This window comes from Harpegnathos saltator, unplaced genomic scaffold (genome assembly GCF_003227715.2).
Source record: "Harpegnathos saltator strain DR-91 unplaced genomic scaffold, Hsal_v8.6 scaffold694, whole genome shotgun sequence".
In the NCBI taxonomy this organism is placed as follows: Eukaryota; Metazoa; Arthropoda; class Insecta; order Hymenoptera; family Formicidae; genus Harpegnathos; species Harpegnathos saltator.
In genome coordinates, this window is record NW_020230531.1 from 2,127,991 (window position 1) to 2,150,011 (window position 22,021).

Here is a 22,021-nt window from a genome sequence, read left to right on the forward strand (position 1 = left end):
CTGTCCGTCTTAGCCGTCGTGCCGCTGCTTCTCATGACTATGTTTAGCAGATCGATGTCGATCGATCTCCGAGAGTAAATAAAGGCGGGCCGCTCGGACGCGACGTTTTTTGCCAGAGGGGGGAATCACGATTCGATCCCCTCATTTCAATAAACGCACGGCGCGACGGCGGCCGCCTGCCCGCCCCGAAAGTATCTAATCGTTGGCGAGATAAACCTAATCGGGACTTGATACTTTGTACCGCGGCAGTAGACGCGCCAAGTGTGCGTTGGAAAAAAGATCAGTCGAGCAGCGTGTCGCCGTTCGCGATGTGTCATAGCGGCGATTGGGAACGGATCAGCCGGCGAGCGGCGCGTGATCCGACGCGAGTCGCCGCGACATCGAGCGACGATCTCTCTCTCTCTCTCTCTCTCTCTCTCTCGCTAATCGATAAGGGAGCGCGCGTGTTTTTTTTCCCAGCACGCTAACGTCAACGACCCGCCGCGTTTCTAATAGAACAGATACCGGCGCGTAGGAGGTTTCCGCGGCGCGCACCGTTTCCCGAAATAATCGCGAGCGCGCGATCGTGAGCAGCCTGACCGAAAAGCACTCGCTCACGATTCCGAAGTCCCTCGAGCGGTCGTCGAACCGAGGCGGTTCGGCCGCAAGTACCCTCTTTTTAGCTTAATAAGTCTCGTAAGTCCACGGTATCGCTCTATACCACGGAAACGGGACAAGGGCCTACTCGATCATCGCCGGCGCAGCGTGCGTCCACCCCCGCGCGATGGCGATCCGCCTTTCCCGTTCGCGCCACCCTCGATCGGTCGGTCGGTTCACTTTCGCTCGAAAGCCGCCGCCACCTCGGCCGACGGATCCAGCCCCGACGAGCGGTTCGATAAACATCTTATTTCGGTTCGTGTCGAAACGTCGCGGTGGTGTGCCGCATGCCGTGCAACCACTAAAAATACACGACTCTCCGCGGGCCCTCCTCCCCCCCCCCCGTGCAGCGGCTCTCGGTGAAACTGCAATCGAAAATAACCTCTCGGAACACCTGGCACCCCCCGGTGTTCTATTCTGCACCGTGTTGGATCCTCGTTCCATTCCCTTCCGCCTTGCCCCGTCGTTCTTTGTCCTCCTCCTCTTCCTCCTCTTCCGCCGCCGCCGCCGCCACCGCCGCTGCGACATCTTCCTTGGAATTCTCGCACGCAACGACACACGCACCTGTCCCACGCATTCCGTGCGTCTGCAGGAGATTCGTCTCGATGGCATCCGCGTGGGTTACCGGGCGATGACGTGTCGTCGAACCCGCGGAAGTGGCAGGTGCACCTCGAGTTAGACACGCTTTGTGCGCGCGAGCTAGTCGCGTATCGATGGAGTCGGAGTGCTGGAGGCAACACTCGACCGATTGATTCTTACGCAACGTCAGCATTCTTTTCTTATTCTCAGCGTTGTTTCATTGTGCTTGCCGACGTTTTATCGACGATTTAATTTGCGCCTTGCGCGCTCGTCTTAATCTGATGCGAGCTGAGAAATGAGTTTCGGTGATAACGGTAAAAGCGCGCGGACGACGTAACTCGACGTAACGTCTGTTGTAATAACGCGCGATACCGCGAAAAGCATGGCAGGGAGAGCGACGAATATGTGTCGCTGTTGTAAGGAAACTTTGCAAACCGTTGCAATATCGCCCGACGCTCCGCCGTCCGCAAGGTCCGTCCACGATAAGATTGCGGCGCAACAATTTTACGTGTTTGCGTGCTTGGGAAAAATATTCTTGAAGATAAGCGGAAATCAATATTTGTCGCGCATGTCAAAATACAATTATTTTTGCATAGTCGATTGCTCTCGATGACCATCGACGAGGCGAAATCATTGCCTTTGAACAGGTGGTTATCGCCGATTCTCAAGTATGTGCAAGGAAAAAAAATATACGCTCCTTCGCCCAACGTGGGGCTCGAACCCACGACCCTGAGATTAAGAGTCTCATGCTCTACCGACTGAGCTAGCCGGGCTACTTGTTAGCAGGCGGCTTATTCGACGAGGACAAATTTGCCTAAGAAAAAATTAGGAGGAAGTACAAAAAATCTCTCGCCCAACGTGGGACTCGTACTTACGACACGTATTGTAGATCGGGCCTACGAGTCTCATGCTCTACCGACTGAGCTAGCCGGACTTGTTGATAAACGAGTCGCTTATTAGGAACAAAAATGGGGCATCTCGAAATAATAGATTATGTAAAAAAAGTAACTTTAGATATATTCTTGTACAAATGTATTCTTGTGATTTCTTTTTTTTTTTAGTTACTCACGTGATTAATAATAAAACGTCTGGATATATATAATATACATCAGTGAAAATCTATTTTCTTGACGTTATCATAAATAAATTTTATATTTCTGAAAAATTAGGAGGAAGAACAAAAGACTCGCCCAACGTGGGGCTCGAACCCACGACCCTGAGATTAAGAGTCTCATGCTCTACCGACTGAGCTAGCCGGGCTACTTGTTCGTAGGTGGCTTATTCGATGAGGACAAAATTTCGTAAGAAAAAATTAGGAGGAAGTAGAAAAAAACTCGCCCAACGTGGGACTCGAACCCGCGACCCTGAGATTAAAAGTCTCATGCTCTACCGACTGAGCTAGCCGGGCTACTTGTTGATGGACGAACCGCTTATTAGGGACAAATATAGGGCATCCCGAAATAATAGATTATGTAAAAAAGTAACATTAGATATATTCTTATACAAATGTATTCTTGTGACTTTTTTTTGTTACTTACTCACGTGATTAATAGCAACGTCTGGATACAACATATATTATACATAAGTGAAAATCTATTTTTTTTACGTTATCATAAATAAATTTTATATTTCTGATATCACATCTTTTTTGCAGTTAGGTAAATTTTACTTGTAAAAACGTATGTACGATATAACAGTGTTGTAGAATTTTATTATAGTTATATAAGTTTCACTTGTAAAAACGTATGTTACGTACATATATAGGATGTCTGGTAATTAGCTGCCAACCCGAAGTGTGAAGGTAGGTGTGGATTAAACTGAAAAGAAAAGTAAAGTATAATTTTTCAAGAATTGCGATAATTATCGAGTTATTAATGACAGAAATCTGAAGAGTAGGAGCATACTGACATAGGTGACTGGAGAAGCGTTGTAGCCAGTCGGGCCACAGCGCGGTCTAGTCGATCCAGCAACCAGTTGCCGGTGCACGGCGAGGGACAATACAACGCGCCGCTATTCGTGTTTTATCTTGCCGCACCTACATCTCGCCGCACGTCGCCAATAGTTGCTAAGTCGGTTGGGCCGCATTATGATCCGAGAGGCTGCGACGTTCCTCCAATCATCCATCTCGGCGCGTGCTCATTCGTCAAATTTCTGTCATTAATAACTCGATAATTATTGCGATTTTTGCAAAATTGTATTTTACTTTTTTTTTTCAGCCTAATCCAATCTACCTTCACACCAGGTTGGCAGCTAATTACCGGACACCCTATATATCTTGCAAAAAGAGATAATTTGAGTTTGAGATTTTTAAAAATAACACAATATGTGTTGCGCGTGTACTTAGCGTTTTTTTTTTTTTTTTACGTTTTTGTTTAAAAAGGCAAGTTTCATGCTTTTACATATGTATTTTGAAAAAAAAAAAGTTTTACTTATAAAAACTTTTATGTTACATATATATATATATATATATCTTGAAAAAAAATAATTTGAGTTTGATATACATGTTACATAGATATATATTGAAAAGAAGAAATTTGAATTTGGTATCTTTTATTTATTAATAATATACATCGTTGAAGATCTATTTTTTTTTTTTGACGTTATAAATATTTGTTAGCACTCGAAGAGAGACTTCCACTTGACAGGAAAATATACTTTGAAACGTCGACGATTAAGGCCAATTTCAGCGATCCGATCGAATTGCGTCTCAGTGTGAGAGTAGCATAATCTACTTATATTTGCGATTCGACGTGGTTGGCACCCTTCCAAGGGATGCTCGCTAGCACGGTGTGATTCTTAGAAAGTCTAGTGCATCGGGTCTCTCTTCTTCCCCGTCGTTCCTTCGTCCCTTTTCATTCTCTCTCTCCATCTGTGCGCGGGTCGACGTACGAGGAAGACCATTGGGTTTTCTGGGTTAATCACCGGGCTCTTGGTTTCACGCACAAAAGCTTAGCCCGATCCGGCCGGATTTTACGCGTGTGGTGGTGGTATGAGAATGGGCTGGCCGATGGTGATATAGCCCAGCATGGTGATATACTTGGCGTATTCGTCTTCGAATCAATCCGTGTACCTACAATGGAAAAACTTAAAAGGCAAAATGGCCTTGTCGTTTCGAAGTGATTCATCTCTTTTTTCTTTTGCGTTGATTTATTAGTGAAAGATATACACACGGTAAACAGGAGGACATATGTCCATTAGAAATTCATGAGTGCTCTCAACGAGGTTGTAACTCTTATTTCTTTTCCGTTTCTTGTCCAACATATTCTGTTTTCCGGGTCGCGTGGCACGATTAGCTATGTTTAACTATGTATCATACTTGTTGGACGTCGATCAAAAAATGTTGACACATCTCGTGGAAAATAAGCCGTTGATCTAGTTATATTAATTTTAATCTTCAGGACTTTTTGCTATTTTCATATATTCGGGTTAATCATCGTTCAAATATTTTTACTCGGTTTTGCCCGAACTTATCTCTCTCTCTCTCTCTCTCTCTCACTTGTGTACGCTTCTACGAAGCACCGCAATCGTTAAAATGACGTGAATTTGATGCGGTATTGCATGACTCGTCGCCGATTACGGTGGGTGGTACGTTTTAATCATTCGTTATCAGCCGCTCGTTACAAGTCATTTCGACCTCTTTTGTCGTCACACTGGATTCCATTGACGAGTCGGTGTCACTGATTTATCATATTCTGGTGATTACGTATTACGTATTTTTGCATGCGCCGAAGGACTAGATTACACTTCGACCATTTGCGTTGGAGGAAAATATATTTCAAGTATCAAGTAACGTTTCCCGGCATTCTCCGCCCAAGATTATTCTCCCGTTACGTAAGCAATTTCAGTCGCACACGCGACAAAGTACACATTGAATTCTTCTTCAATTAAAGAGCAGCAGTTGCAAATTATCGTCGTTATTCCAGTGGCAAAGTTTATCGGAAAATAATATGACAAGTATTACACTCGTCGTCGTCGACTGCTTTGCAGCGATGGGTTCGCTTATCTTTCACCTTGTTCTATTTCTCGTCGCTGAAAATTCGTCCGCGGGACGAAGTTGCAAATCACCACGATGTTGCAAATAAATACGTGCGTAGCTGGTGCGCCGCGAGAGAAAAATAAATCAGGTAATATGGAACATATGTCGCGCGTTCTCGTTTTCTCGCGAGATTCAATTACTGACGTAACGTCCAGTTAAAACATGATGTAATATGCATTATATATTATACCGTTATTATGCGCCGCTTGCTGCGTTTAGCCGCGCGAGCGAGTAATCGCGCACAAAGAAACTTTTAATCCAAAAATAACAATTTAGCGGGATAGTCATCACGTCATATCCTAAACTGGATTTCGCCATTCGTCTCCTCCATCGGATATTCCTTCGTTTCGGTCTCCGACGTTTCGAGATTATATTTTCATTTCGATTTGTAGCGTCTCAGATCGGATTACTTATTTGCGAAATCTCCCAATTCGCCGTACCCGGAGAAAAATATTCGCAACGGACGCGATAAAATTAAATAAAGAAAAATAAGAAAGAACCCATAACGTTAGGTTTTGTATCCCCAAGCACGGCGGCGTGCTTCGCGCTAATGTCGGTCGCGATAACAAAATTCTAAAATACTTTTGTGTACCCACATCGCTCTCTGAACCAGTCCAATCGTTCGCTGTCGCCGCAGCTGTTTGTTCGTGCTTGCTCGGGAATTATTTCTCAACAAGGCGGCTATTGTTGCATCGCGTAACTTCTAATATCGAGAAGTTGACACATCGGGAAGCCGCTGGCAGCTTGCCAAGAATCTTTACGCCGGGGAACCCCACTGTTGGTTCTGGCCGACGACCCTGAATCGAAGGAACTATTATGGATAGCTCACAATGTCCCGATATTCTCGTCGGCCGCGGTGGATGTCCGTCGAATATCATGGGAGAATATACAGCGGATTTCATTAGCCGGCGGGTAACTTGACGCGTCGTTTAACGAATTCTGCTGTCGTGTTCGCTGTTAATTCGCCCGTAAATATCGCCCGCACGGCGACGAACGTTTCCGTCAACGGCGTAGTGCAAAAGTGACGCGGGCAAAGGCACACTGCGTAAATACTGCCGAAAACAAGGAAAATCTTTCTATAGGATTTATCTCGGTGTCTGCATTTCCTCGGTGTTCATAGGCGGCGCCTCGGGTTATCGCGAGTGTCGCGCAGAAGTGAGCGCAGGCATTTCAACCGATCTCATTATTGGCGTATTTAGACTTCTCTCGGGTCGGTCGATCGTGTAAAAAGCTTTTTATCTCTTGTCATAAATCACGACGATTACTGCGAGACCGTGCGTCAGTTGCTGAGGACACAATCAGCCAGGCGCATAATGCGTCGACGAAGATTGCAATAAAAAAAAAAAAGAAAGAGGATTGCAAGAGAAACAAAGAAGAAGAGAGAGAAGCGGAAGAAAGAGGTATTCATTATTGACGCTCTGGGACATAATCTCCTGCAGCAGCGTTGAACAAACCAATATGTAATATTCCAACAAATAAACAACAAAAGAAAAATATATAAATAAAAATAAAACATATGTAAGAGAGAAAGAGAGGGAGAGAGGCAGTGTCGTTTGAGCCGTTGCGTTATCTCGCAAATTATCTAACATGAGTTAATATCAGTTACGCATTGAGACCCAAGGAGAAAGAGAGAAGGAGGGGAGGGGGGAAGGAAGACCTGAAAAATCCTTTAGAACGATGATCCTGGGTGCAAGGGTTTCCCGCATATTACATTCGCAGTTATTGCTCGTGCCATCCGTTGAACGGCGGAACGTTGGACGAGACTCGCGGGGAAGAATGTATCCGTGCAAATAACCGACGCGCACGAAAAACTGCGGATATTTAATTAGCCGGCGATAATCCACGGCTTGACCCCGCGTCGCCGTAACACGAATCGTTGCGTGTCAAGGCCGCGGAGCGCTTTACTGCGTCTCGACGATTTCGCAGGATTGCAGCGAGCGCGAACGGTGCCATAAACAATGGCACTTGTTTGCGCATCTGTGCGTGTATTCGTCGTTTCTTTCGCCATTACCGAGGTTATCTCTCGCGGGACGGCGTGGCAGCATGTCCTGACTCGTTCCTTGGACCCGGCCGGCATATTTAGCACCAAGCGCGATTTTTAGGCCGCAGGATATATATACAGAATGTCCGGTGATAATCTCATTCGCGGCTCGGACGCGAGGGTGTATGCCCCGCTGGGAAGAGAAATAATTCGTCTTTGCGTGGAAATTCGCGCCGGAACGTTTCCTCTCCGTTTTCAAAGCGACCGCCGAGGATCCGAAGTCTCGATGATCACGTCGCACGTCGCACGGGACTCTGGCGAGATTCTCCGTTTCGGACTTTTTTTTTTCACCCAACGCACCGCGTGTTTTAATTTTAATCGGGAATTCAAATGACGCTCTTGCCTCACGGTCGCTGATGTGTTTCCGGCCTGCTTTATTTACTCAGTTTGACCGCGGTTTATATTGTGAAGAGGCATTTCTTCATGTTTCTAGACTGAACCCTTTTCTTTACTGTGTGCCGCTTGTGAAATTATCACGTGATACCTCGGTGACGATAATACGTAGCTTAGCGAAGAGAAATACTTTGTAAGGAGCCTCTCTCGTAAACATTATCTTACAGCGAGACGAGACGAGACGAGACGAGAGAGTCCATCGTGGCGCGATAAATCGGCCGAAGATCGTGTCAGAGCGACGCGTTACTACAAAGTCCCCGATTGTTCGCTGAGAAAGCGGGACCGCAGACGCGGCTACCGTAAGTTCCAGTCGGTCGCTTATCGCGCCAGGGCGGCGGCACGATAAAACTCGATGACGTGTAGATTAATAATTCTACAACACGTTGGAACCCGTCCGCGGATCCCAACTCGACCCGTTACGAGTCGCCTGTTACTGAGTCACGGATGAAGCGGCGGCGTTTTAGACTCATCTCTCTCTTATCGGAGACGGCCTTGATTTTTATCTACGTCGTGCCCCTCTCAGCGATTCTCGCTGTTGTACTTACCTGCGGAAATAAGAGTAACGACCGCAGCGCCCAGGTGGTATTGACACCTTCTCTCCTTTTCTTCCGTTTGCAAGCGATAATTGTACGCCGCTGGATAATTTATCGCGCTCAGATCACTCGTCATTTTTCCCCGGCAAGTTCGAGAAGCGGACCCGAGATAAATTCTCTCCCCGCACGGTGCGACGATAAAAGCGATTATTACACCGGGTGCCACCCCGTATATATATCGCTTATGCTTATGCACGGCGCACATCTGCTTGACACGGTCGTGCGAAATTACGGTAATTTGTAAGCGCGCGGTTAATGCGAGCGTTTGCACTTGAAAAATTGGAACTAAATGCCGGACTCGGACTTCCTCGAGGAGTAATCCGCGAGATCGATTAACCTCCGCCGCTTGCAACGTTACTTGTAATTTACGACGACTCGCGTTTGTGCATGTCCGGAGCATCATCTTCCTACAGATGTACCGTACCCGAACACGCGGCGTTATCTTGCGCTTGCAGCCGCAAGGATAGTAATAATTGCTCCGGCTCCAAGATGCTGCTATAATTCAAGGGATTGCAACGATAACACGCCGAGCCGCACAATGCGGCGAGGCTATCAGTCAGTATTTATCGGCATTCTCCGTTAAATTAGATCAATTCTCAAATATCATTGAATTTTATACATCGAAGCAAATGTGTTGCGCGGGAAAATGATCAAGCGTTGCATTCGAGACGTTTAAATGTATCGCAAAGTGTATTTTTAAGCTTGCGTATTCTCGTCCCGCCCACTTATCAACCCGACCATGAGAGTTAAGGCGTTATCACCCTGAGCATCTGCAATTCATAAGAAACGATATCAGTCTCGGTTAAGCTGTTATAACAAGGCGTCGTGCCGCACGTAAGAGTCCGCAGGGAACTTAGTCTTCAACGCCTGGATAGCTCAGTCGGTAGAGCATCAGACTTTTAATCTGAGGGTCCAGGGTTCGAGTCCCTGTTCGGGCGGATTTTTTTTTTTTTTCCATTTACTTTTCCTCTCGCTTACCATAGGAACGTCCGATTTTCGTCGAGCAGAAGAATTTTATTTCGCGCAGCTACAGATTCGCGCCGCGATTTTTCCGTCTACTTCCGGCGCGGAAATTGTTCCTTGGAACGTAAAAAAGAAGAGAGAGAGAGAGAGAGAGAAAGGAAGGCTCGACGGCGAATTTCAGTGACGATCGCAAGGAGAGATCCCGAGGGTCTGTCGTGATTTCGGTCGTTCGCGCCGTTTCACCCTTCCGGATCGTTCCATTATCTCCGCGAATCCTCTCTCTCGTATTTGCCGCCGTAAAATGGGATATGCCTGCACACCGTCTTCCAGTCCGTTATCCAAGATAGGGCGATTATCGACGCCGTTCCATAAAGTAGGAGCGGAATTTTGCTGCGGAAGGAACGATGGAATTTCACAATAGCCTAAACAGCAGCGAAGTCTATCGCGCGCACGCGAAAAAATCGACTCGACATCGCGAGACATTCTATCGCCGGCTTCGCAAAGTATCAATTGATTATTACATTTTACTCCGTTCTTCTGCGTCGCTGTACGCAAATATCTGTATGGATCTTGCTTTATTAATATATATATATTTTTTTTTATAAGTATATTTTATAAGTATTTGCACTGCAAGCATATATAAGATAAATTTGAAGTTACTGTTGCTATGCACTTCGACCTATCAAAGATAGAAGGAACCGTATGAAAGTGTTCCCTGTGATGTGAATTTCTGGTATGGTCATTTCTTCAGATTATTAAAACGCGAAATGCAATTTACCAAGCGGCGGCCTTTTCCATCATAATTTTCCATCTTCGGTAATGCGATGAACGACCGCCTAACAACGGGGTCATTTCGTCGATGATTTACGCGGCGCAATTATTCCCCAGAGATTGATTGGCGCTCGATGTCGAGAATTGCGTTTTCTGATGCGTACTAATAGCCATCTTTGTTAGCGTACGTCTCTTTTTTTCTTCCTGTTATCGAGTTATGCTCGGCTATAACTCGGCTGATGTCACATCGTTAGAGAGGCGCATGTGGTTTCCCCTTTTCTCCCCTTTCTTTTGTCGTCGAGAGAGAGAGAGAGTGAGAGAGAGAGAGAGAGAGAGAGAGAGCGACGTCCGCGGATGTGTTTCTCCGGCCCGCAGGTGTGTGCAAAAATTTCGGAAAATGAGCCGGAGCCCCGATGCGATTTCTCCAGCGAGGAAAATCATTGTGGAAGCACCGCGGAATCGGTATACTCCGGCGGAGACCGGCCGGCTCGGATGGGGTTAACGGTGAAAAGAGAAATCGTGCGACTTTTTACGAGGGTGGCACCGCGATACATAATGCAACAGTCCCTTTGTGTGGGACACTCGTATGTATAAATGCGGTGCACGTGTGAATGGGGATCTACATATATGTAAATTAAACGCACACGTGCGCTCCATATTTCTAACACAGCTCTCGGCAGGCAGCGCGGTTCCGCTTCCAACTCACGAGAAGCTCACCTCGATAGGAACGCATACACACGCGCGCATGTACACGCACACAGCGCGCACACACTCACGCGTCTCTAATTCGAGGTTAAGGGAAAGAGAAAGAGCCGGATAAATAATGTATAAGCGCACAATTAAGGATTCATTTAAGCCCGAACTACCGAGGACCTCGCTCGCAGGTGTCGAGCTATTGAACACAAAATCACGCTAAAATCCACAGGATCGCTCGTGTTTGCGATGAAGTAACCATGCTCTTGTTAGAGTATAATTATATACTTACTACAGCAGCTTTTATACAGCAATATACTCGTTAGAGTAACTCAGCTAATCGTGTCATTCTATTTTCGCCGCCGACGGTTAAACGTTGACTAATTGTCGCAGCGTCGTGTGTGCGAAAACGTCACTAACGTCCCGCTGACATTTGGCCTTTCTTTTAGTGATCTTATAACTAATTTAGCTGTTGAGTCCCTCCTTCTCTCTTTTCGCTGTGCTTCTTTAAAATCGGTTTGTAACAAATTCACCGCTCGCGTCGACCAGCGCACGGATATCGATCGAGCGTCGTACAGACGACACGCAGCTCGGATCTAAATTTAAACAAGTTCGAATTATTGATAGTGTGTAGTACACAACTGCACACATCGGTTCTATCGATTTCGATACAACACGTCTTTTCCGCCGGCAGATCTCAACGTTTTCTCTCTCTCTCTCTCTCTCTCTCTCGGCCTCTTTCTCTCTTTTTGTGCGACTGTAGTGATTCATCTCGAGATATTATTTCGTTCGTTAAGTGAAGTGTGCAGCTGTGCCTTTTCTCCTCGGTCCCTCGCTCGTTAGTCGTCCGCTCACTCCTCGATAATTGTCGCCGGTCCGTTCTTTTCCTTGCGGAACGGTCGAAATCCGTTTGAGAGCGGATAAAATTCAGAGTACACGGGAACTATCGGCCAGGGCCGCGAGCCGTGCATCGAGAAGGGATTAAAAAGGAAGAAACAAGAGGGAGAAGACCGTGGACTCTCTCTCTCTCTCTCTCTCTCTCTCTCTCTCTCTCTCTCTCTCTCTCTCTCCTCCTCGCGCGACAAGTTTGTACCGCCGCGAGTACAAGACAAGTACGGGCGAAAGAGAGAAAGATAAAAGTACAGCGTTTCCGTCCACCACGTATGCAGCGGGTTGCGCTCTAATTCCTTTGTGTAATACGTCGCTCCACGATCGTCGCGCTCCCACGCTTTTTTTCCCTCCACCCTCACCCTCGGCCGCCGACTTTTTCCTCTCAGAAAATGCCAAGCACATGTCCCTCCGCTCGTATCTCCGTCCGATCCGCGCGGCGCACGATATCCGTTTTCCCTTCCAATACGAGCCGCGTGGTTACACGTGGCGTCGCGCGATCGAATTAAAACTAGACTAGTTTGTTTTCCCTTTGGGCTCCTGTGTTATTTTTCCGACTGTACGCGCGTTTTCTATTTTCCCCGACTCGCGGGCCGCGCGAGAATAACGCCTGGCCCCGAAGACGGCTTGTGTAAACGTTGCCGCGCTAAGATATAGATGTGTCAAAATTTGTGCGGGCTACACGAGCACAACTTTGTGTGTGTGTGTGTGTGTGTGTGTGTGTGTAGTGTCTGCCGAGGCTAACTTTTTGTATTAGAATATTTTAGACCGTGCTCCTCTTCACGCTGATATGACCTTTCATGTGAGATACATTACGATTGTTTAATATCCGTCAGGATATTAAGCTTAAAAGCACCGTTCTGTATAAACGCTCAAACGTTTTTGAAATTTTTCTTGTAAGTACCACCTGAAAATTTAGTCGTTAAATTGTTGTAAAATTTGTTTCTCTATTCCTTGTGTTTGTAATATACCAAAAGCCATTTAATTACACGAAAATCTAACAAGATCTCGGGTAAATTAATTCAGAATATAAAGGATTAAAACACACGAGGCCAAATATGCGGAGCAGATACGCGCTGCAAGTAATCGTTCTAACTTGCGAATAAATTATCTTCGCACACCGGACGCACGAGTTCTTTTTTTTTTTTTCTTTTTTTTGAGAATAATAATCAACTAGTACCGTATACTTATTTGTTTTTTCTTTTATTATACCTTGTTATTACACGCGCACAATTTCAGAGCTCGCTTTCGTTTGCCGAGCTGTCGGGCAAAAAGCCGTGATGCTGACGTTCCAAATATAGAGTCACTTTTTATGTAAAAATGACGCTTCTTGTCGCTCCGATAAATAAAACGCTGCTCTCGATGCTACGTGACGAGAGATCTTTTTATCGCGTGCTTCTTACGCCTGTTTCTCCCGATGCTTTTTCACTGATGAAATCAACCGCGAGTGCGCCAATTATGCTGTAATTATGTTAACGCCGTGAATAATGTCGGTCGCGCGCGTTGTCCTTGGCAAAGACCTGTTAAACGTCTCGAGAGGTTAACCTTGGAATTCCTCGATCGATTATTACCTCTCGATCTCTCGGTCTCGGTCCCCGTTCAACGGCTGACGCCATTTGCTGCTCGCGAATCGCCGCGATTTCTTCACTCGCGTCGGGACTCGTCGGCCACGTTCTTCCGGATTTCGATCGCGTGTCACACGCTGCCGAGACGACGATCGCTAACGATCGCGCGACTGCAACTGTAAATCAGCATCCTTTACCGTTACCGATCCGCGCTCCGCTACTCATTAATTATGGCATTCAGCAAGAAGGCCGGCCTTGCAGGAACAACCATTTAAATGGACGTCGCCGAGGGTGAAGAAGCTGGTCCGCTCTAGCTTCTGTTTCGACATTCGAGTAATCGCGACGAAGCAAGAGATAACGAACGTGCGAAGTCGCCGTGGAGCTATGGCGACGAACCGTGTTGGGAGAGCGGACACTGAAACCGGTGTATAATCTCGATGAGTTGCTCCTGACGCGTGAGATGTGGAAAAATGGGGAAGGCTTATGCGCGCGTCAATATCCGCGTCTGGGAATAAACACGGGGGGATTACTCCCCCCATGTTGTTCGACCGCTGAAATCAGACCCCAAGTCCAAGTCATAAAGCAATTTCAATCCCTTCTGAGAAACTTTTTATCTGTGTTTGTGTAATGGGAGAGAGCATTGAACTTTATCAAAATTACTGTTGAAAGAATTAACTTTCATTTGTAATTTCATAATCTTGTTTCGTGTGATTTCAGTTCGCTTCTTCAGGAAACACCTGAAACTTTTATTATTTTCATTAACCATGAGATGTCTCACATGGTATTCACAGATATTATAAACTTTTATATTTATTTAAGAATATTTCTTTGAGAATCATTTTGTGTCTCTGTTTTGTCATTTATGCATATCCGAGAAAACATAAAAAGTGACAGAAAAACCGTATACATATATATATATTCTTTTTTTGAAAATGAAATTTAAGAAGCAGTAGATTACAGAAGCCAATAAGAGCACAAATGTCTCGGTATAGCAAAGCTCACTAAATCCACAGATAAAGCAAGAAATGGGCCATCGGGTAATCCCTCAAAGAATTAACCAGTGTTTAATTTTAATTTCTTTGAAGGTCGTAACGACATTCCATTTTTATTTTATTTGCGAGTTTAATGGGTCTTTATGCTTTTATTGCTATTAGCTTTCGTGATATTACTATTCATTGCGTGTCTGTAGAGTTCGGATAATTTTACTCTTGATAAATTCGCGGTAAAGTCCTTACGTTGTAAATTTGTAAGAAATTCATAGCGAAAGATTTACAAGGTGAATTTACAAGAAGAGAGACGCGCTACGCGCATGAACATCGACGACACGGCATTAAATAATCCCCAAACACACGTCCAGTTTTTGTCGGCGGCCGGTGTCGTGAAACGACCGGTTAATTCTGCACTTGACACTGGTCATTCATCCGACCTACGACCTGCGTTACTGTGCGCCCGAGAGCGTCCATTGACGAGCTTCGAGGCACCGTGATCTTTCGTGCGCCTTCAGGTTTTCACCTTCCTTCCAGGCTACCTTCTTACCGGCTACCGCGAGCGCGTAACGACGCGATCATTCGCGATTGAACGAGACGCGATTCCCACGGGACCTCTCAGCTTCCCCTTGACGGCGCGTAAAAAATTCGCCTAATTAAAGGCGAAACGACGCCTAACGTATTGTATAACAGCGTCATGAGCGCGACGGCGCGGATCCATGGGTGTTCGAGCGTGGGTATCATATCGGCCGGCAATCAGTATTCAACGGGCGGGCTTGTTTATTTGCGCGCGCGGGCATTTAAATGCATCCGAGTGATTCCCAGAAGGCACTCCCGGCGATTGGACGTATTCAGGAGCTCGGCGGCGTGCACTCTCGATGCCGATCGCATCAGGCCGTGATGCGACGGCGAATGTACTCGGATCAATGTTGTTGCGATCGTAAAATGGGAGAATGGAACCCACAGCGGACTCTTCATTGCGTAGAAGTGAGAGAGAGAGAGAGAGAGAGAGAGAGAGAGAGCCGTGTTGAATTCTATGAAAATTATCGCCGAAAAGACCAACCGTCCGATTGTAATTTTATCTCCTCTCTCTCTCTCTCTCTCTCTCTCTCTCTCTCTCTCTCTCTCTCTCTCGATCTGATTTCCCGTTTATAAGCGGAGAGTCGCGTCCTCGGTGGATTTGTCCTGGACGTGTTCCGCGAGCATCTCAGTCCACTTCTTCAGGGAGAGGAAGAACTTGAAACTCTTGTCATTTTTATCAACTATGAGATGTGACGCATTCGCGCGCTGCATTCGCAGAAGGGAATTTCCTTTTCTTAGTACTTCGCGCGCGGAACGGCGCGTCTCGGCGTTTCAATCGTCCCGTCTCTGTCTCGCTGTTTATGGGCAGTCGAGAGAAAATGAGACACGTCAGAAATAGCGTAAGGCACGGGCGCAGGAAATAATGTGAGAAAGCGGGAGCGAAATAAATATGAAGCCGCGGCTCCGCTGACGGAGGGTGAGTTCGTATCGCAATGTGCGAGTCTAATCTGATCCCGGTCGGATGCGGACTTTCTCCGCGCGGCTCGATACGATCGGAATTAACGGGCAGAAAAATAATTCTCTCTGTTGCATTTAACTAGAGGTCTCTATTTCTCCACGTAGCTGGCGTCTACGTGGAAGCCCGACGCCCGATGTCTATCATCTACCACGCGGGGATACCTTTCTATCCTTCCGCGAATCAGGCGCAGTGCGTTAAGCGCTCTCTCTCTGTGTCAGTGAATTGGGTTTCAACAACGGCCACTATTAGAGACGATTTAGACGGCAGTCGAGGCGTAGAGCCGGTTTCGCGGGAGATAGAATATCCGTGGCGAATATCGAACGCATTAAATGCGAACCGATTAAAGCGTCAGGACTCGCCCTTTTTTCGTTTGTTACGCAAGAAGCCGCCCGATGGGAAAAAGTCTCTTGCGATTGTGGATTCTTGCGGGAGAAGCGAGAGATCGCGATGCGAGACGCACGTCGGATCTCATTTCCCCGTGAGTGTGAGACTCTTTATTCTGTCGAGAGATCACGCGCGCGCGCGTACCCGAAGAAACTTAACCGAAGGCTTGGAAGTCGCGCCCGTCGCGCTCGTTAAATGAGTTTTACACGCGTCCTCCTCTCCCTGCACGTACTCGTGCACAAAATTCCGCTTCACACTGCTCGAGCCTTCCTTCGTGCTGCGTTAAGACAGAAAGAAATCGCATCCGCGAGAGAGAGAGAGAGAGAGAGAGAGAGAGAGAGAGAGATCCATGAGAGATCGCGTCGTCTCGGTAAAACGCAGCGAAGAATTCGACACCGAGTATATGCCTCGGGCCGAGATCGCCTCGATTAATACTCTCGTTACTGTGCTCTCCTGCCGTAATTACAATACGCGCGTACTTTCGAAGCGTCGATAATGTCAGAGAGCCATTTGAGAGGGGTGAAAGGGTCAAGCAGCCGGATAGACTTCAATGGCGCGACTTGGCAATCTATCGCGAACGCATCGGAGACGACGACGTACGTGCTCTCTTTACATTCTCCCGTATGCAATTATGTTGCGCAGCGGATAAGAGTTGAGTTGAGCGAACGGCACTGGGCGGTCGTTCGATCCCGAAATGGCCCTCCACATTCCGTTTTCTCGGATCCGTAACGAAGGTCGTATTCCGATTTACGTTTTCCGCCGGCTCGTAAAACGCCTTCCGGCGACACCTGCGTTCCACCGGCGAGCCCGGCGGCTTTATGAGCCGTGGCGATCCAAAGTCGCACGTAAAACGTTAACTACTCCCGTTCCGGCTGAACGAGAGAAACTATTTCTATTTAATTCCGCGATTCTCTCTCTCTCTCTCTCTCTCTCTCTCTCTCTCTCTCGAGACGAGCGCGTGTTCTTTGCGCGGCGATTCCGCCCATGTTAATAATCGTTCGCTGCGGCGTTTTCTTCCTCTCCCCTCGTCTCTCATCTTCTCGTTCTTCCTTCTTCTCATTCTTGAAGCGTCGCACTTTGCATTAACATGTTGCGCGCATCCGGTCGGACGGCAGGTATATTTTCTTGACCGATGAGATATTCCGAGTTGAAACCGCCCGTCGCTCTTATCAGTCTCTTATCAGTCTCTCCGTCGAACTCGAAGGATCGATTGAGAACATCCAAACGTAGCACTGTTTATTGTCCTACTCTGATGCTACTAGTGGTTATTAATACTTTTTTTGTATAATTTCTTTCCAAAAGAATTTATCGCGGAATTTTCTTTTTCGGACATATAAACCTAGGTATTAAACTAGGAAGAGAGAGAGAGAGAGAGAGAGAGAGAGAGAGAGAGAGAAAGAGAGGGGAGAAACAAAGAGAAAGATAGCGAATCTTAAATTTAGTAAGAAAGTGTGTATTCAATGTTTAATCAAATTTACCTTCGAGTCCTCGAGCTCGACGAGAACTCTCGATCGAGAAATATCGATTCGACGAGATTAATGTAGAACCAACATTCTGCCTTGGATCCGTTCTTTTTCGTCCAACGCAGTTGGACTAACTGCGATGTAGTTGGCGTAGTAACGTAAAGTGCAGCCGTGTCGTCTCTACCAGGGCATAATCATCATATTGATAGATTGCCGGGCACGACGATAATTCTAACGATGATGTAACGCGGTCGTGACTCACCGACGCGTTTCGCGAAACGATAACATTTCCAAGCGAGTTCATGTTAATTCGCTGTCACTAATTCGGAGAAGACAATTACGGTTTTCCTTTAACGCAACTGGTGCAATTATCAACATCGACATGACTTTGCTACGTTTTTGCTATGTTTTCCACATGTCTGTATATTTTCACATCAACCGTAACGAAGACCGTGCCGATCGTGAAAATGATGTGTTTCTTCTCACTTTTATAGCGTTCAAGTTCGAACGCTGTCTTTTTTCTTTTTCTTCTTGCGCTGGTACAGCGAACGCGAATCGGGAGGATGAAGATTCGCGCAAAGAAGGGTCTTAAATCTTACGTGTGTCTCGTAACTCCCGGGTGCTCCCGGGTCCGTATCTCTCGTTTCCGGTATTATGGAATAAATGAGAGATTTGAAATTTATGAGCGAGTATATATACGGCGCGCTCGCGCAACCGCGAGTTTTATCGAATATAAAAATAAAATTCCGGGCCTTTTATATGAGTGTTTGATGTTTGAGCGCAGAGCGGGAAGTAGAACAGACTTGGCGATGGTAGCCCGAAGTGTCTTCGAGTAGGAACGCGTTGAATTTGTTTTTGTCGGGCTGAAAGAGACGCTCTTTAAATAGCGGCTCGATGCTCGCGCGGCTTTGGGACGACACGTTAAACGCGCAATACGCTCGGGTCTTACGATATCGCCCGCCGCGTGTCAAGTGGACGCGCGCGGTCACGTTTGCGCGAACACATCGGCCTCATCGTCTCAGCGCGCGGCGTGCAAATTGCTGCGCGGAACAGCCGCGCGCGTTCAGCGCGACGTTCGGCAATTTTTTGCCCCTTCGCCCGTCCCAACTTTGCTTCGGCGGTTCTCAAGTTGATCCCTTCTCCGAACTGAAAAAAAGTGCGATTGCACGTCGCTGCTGTGTTGTCTCGCAACTTTTTACCTCGCGAGTGAAATTTGGCGGTGAGGCGGCGAAACATCGCGCTCTGCGGCGCAACGGCGCGGGCGGGTTAAAATCCCGACGTTCCCGGGGTTAATCCTGTCTGATTCGAAAAAAGACGAGAACGAAGAGACTCGCTCTTTAAATACTCACGAGCTGCCGCCGACCGAGCGACTTTCTCCGCATGAAAAATCGACGGCGCGGTGAACTTAGAAGCGTGGAAGCTCGGAACGTAACAGCATTTAGAAGTCTCCTCTCTTACCGTCGAAGGGAAAGTAACGGGGTAACTTTTAAGCAAAATCATCGTTGATTTAGCGAAACAATCTTCGTTACTATTTCACCCGGTACGAGGAAGAGGGGGAGGAGGAGGAGAGAGAGGGATACCTGCAATTACAAACTTTTCAGGAGAAGGATGCACACCGCGCGAAGTAATTAGAGGGTCGCGCCGAACGAATAGTTCCATTGAATAGTTTTATCGCTTTAATTGGATACAAGAGTTAAGTAGTTGCCGGCGGGCGGAGGTGCATTTTCTAAAAATGGACTCAGCTCGGAATTCGCGGTCTCATTATTTGGCGAATCCCCGACTGTTGCTCAATCTGCGCCTGTCTCGCGCAAGGAATATCAAGCCGCAAAGTTGAGTAATGGCTCATGAAATTTCCAATTAGTTGCTGCCTCGACGAAAGATTGTGAGGGACCTTGCAACCACGAGCGACAGCGTTCCGCGCGGTGTGCAACATTTCGCAACGCAGTAATAATAAATAAATGGATACTCCGTAATAGTAAATAATAAATAGGTTTATCGGAATCCAGAGCGATCGTAACGGCAAATCCGACGGCGAAGCATCCGTTCGGTATTCGTCGCTTGTCGACGAAGTCGCTTCCAGAACACGCACACGCACGCACCGCGCTCGCTTCGTGTTCGCTCGCTCGCGAGCAACCGCGCGCGCGCGCGCGCGCGCGAGCGTGAGTCAAGTATCGAGCCGCGCAATCTCGGCTCCGGTCTGGCATTACTCGAGGGAATACCGAGGTGAGCGGAGTAGACTGCTTGGTGCCAGCAGCCATACGAATCCCTCTCCTTGCTTTGGACCCCGCTCGTTCACGACTGTCTTCCTCTACATGGGCTCTCTCTCTCTCTCTCTCTTTCTCTCTCTTCTCTTTTCCCTCCCTGCTCCTCTTTCCGCCTATCTATCTTCGCCTTCGACGTTACGTCGCGACTTACGTCGGAGTTTTCCTCTCTATTTTCCCCGCTCACCACTCCTCTCCCTTTTCCGCCTCTTCCCCCTCTATCTGTCTCTCTAACTCCTCATCTCCGATGAGCACTCGAGCCCCCCTAGACTGCTTTTATTTGCGCAAATACTCTTCCTCGTTCTTGCTTTTTTATAATATTCATATTTTTCGTATCGATTATTGCGCGTCCCGTCGGACGCCTCTTACAACTTGCGTCCCCGCGTATTCGAGGACAATTTTCTCGCGTCGTGTCAATCGAACGCAATCGAAGCGACGTCGGGACGCACCACGCGAATTCCTCCCTCCGTCTCGTTCTGTCTCGCTGTCTCATTTCGTTCCTACGCCCGGTTACCTTGGCACGTTCCTCGCGTTCCGGGCGCTTCTCCTCGCGCTTGCATCTCTTTTTCCGGCAGTCCCGCTTTTCGTTCCACCTGTCCCCGCTTCAAAGACGCGCGCATCTCTCTTACGTGAGCTTTTGCCTTTCCGCTCATGAATATTCTCTTTCTTAGGACTCGTGCGCGCGTACGTGCGCTCATCGCTATCTCTCTCCGTCTCCCTTCTCGCCCCTCCCCGCGGCGTGCGGAGGTCAAGCAAAGGGCGGCCAAACTCTCGTTTTACGTAATGTCGCCTCGCGATGTAATTACAACGTCGCGCTCTGTGCGCGTCGCCCAAGGCCGCCGCGGGCGTTCGAACGATCTTCGAGGGTACCGCCGCCGCTCACTGCGACGACACGAATTGCACATGTGCACTCTTGGCAAACCGCGCTTTCTTTTATCGGTAGATAACGCGAGTCAGGAATAAATAGAGTGGTTCCGCTCGCAACCTCGCGCGAGCCGATAATCTTGGCGAGGAGATAAAGTAATTATTCCGCTGTGTACGTAAATCGATCGCGCTGCATCTTTCAGCGGTTTCTTGTAGATTCAAGATTAGATATCGCGACAGTCATCTCTCGTGACAGTGTTTTACACGGCGCGAGAGATAAACTCGGGAATTTGTTGTCTACCACGTGGCGCGTGGCACAAACGCGCCTGTTTTCGAGCGTTCGTGCACAACCGCGATAAAAGTTATTCGAAGGGGTTTCCACGTGGCAGCACCAGCAAGGTAAGGATGCGCAGAAAATTGCTTCTCCCGTCGGACGGACGGTCGCTGTTTTCGCCTCGGTTTTATACGAACCTGTAAAATATGTACGTATGTATGTGCATACGAAATTAAGTATCGTCGATGGGCAGTGACGCAAGAGGCGAAGCATCGTATTTTCGCGGTGAAAAATACGCAACAGATGGTTGTCAACGAGAGTGTTTACGGAACATTCCTCCGCGAATTCCTGACAAGTGTATAAATATTCTTGTTGTTGTTGCTGCAAGGAGAGACGCCTCACGATAGTCTCTCTCTCTCTCTCTCTCTCTCTCTCTCTCTCTCTCTCTCTCTCTCTCTCTCTCTCTCTCTCTCTCTTTCCCCACCCGCCCACCCCCTCTCTTTCTCTCTCTCTCTCTCTCTCTCTCTCTCTCTCTCTCTCTCTCTCTCGTCTTAGATGTCTATTCACAAATTCACAAATTAACAATAAAAAGAGATCAATATTCTCCTTTTTCTCTTGGCACAGGCAGCGTTGTTAATATTGATAATATATATATATATATATTTGCGCTATCAGTATTATCTGCTGTTTTGCGGTAAGTTTGCGAATCGAGACGATCATATCGCGCGCATGGTAAACAGCAAGCCGAGTGTTTGCCTAACATTAGCGTCGCGCTTTCGCTACGAGTGTTAATAACGCGCAAATACGCTCGCTCACGGCTGATTTTCTTCCGCTTTTGTGCGAGATTGTTAACAAGTCGACTTGTTATTTTCGAGTGTAATTGTTATGCAACGCGAAGCGCGTCGGAGCGGGAAATTAGTTGTACGTCCGATATTTGGCTCACCGCTTGAAACTATCTCTCTCTCTCTCTCTCTCTCTCTCTCTCCCTCGGAACGAGGCACTGCGTGGTTGCGAATTAGCGGTTAAATAACTTTGCTACTAATCTTCTTAATCAACGTTCGCTAACCGGGGAGTATATCAATTTTGCAAAG

General features: G+C 47.3%; 1 protein-coding gene and 4 non-coding genes across 7 annotated transcripts in view; 2 read left to right on the plus strand and 3 right to left on the minus strand.

Moving 5' to 3' along the window:
• Positions 1-22,021, plus strand: part of Sesn (Sestrin) — a 201,487-nt gene that overhangs the window by 112,517 nt on the left and 66,949 nt on the right. The gene's annotated exons all lie outside the window — the stretch shown is intronic.
• TRNAK-CUU (transfer RNA lysine (anticodon CUU)) lies at positions 1,916-1,988 on the minus strand. The gene has a single exon. It is a non-coding gene; the product is annotated as a tRNA-Lys (tRNA).
• On the minus strand, positions 2,403-2,475 carry TRNAK-CUU (transfer RNA lysine (anticodon CUU)). The gene has a single exon. It is a non-coding gene; the product is annotated as a tRNA-Lys (tRNA).
• On the minus strand, positions 2,551-2,623 carry TRNAK-UUU (transfer RNA lysine (anticodon UUU)). The gene has a single exon. It is a non-coding gene; the product is annotated as a tRNA-Lys (tRNA).
• On the plus strand, positions 9,144-9,216 carry TRNAK-UUU (transfer RNA lysine (anticodon UUU)). Its single transcript has one exon. It is a non-coding gene; the product is annotated as a tRNA-Lys (tRNA).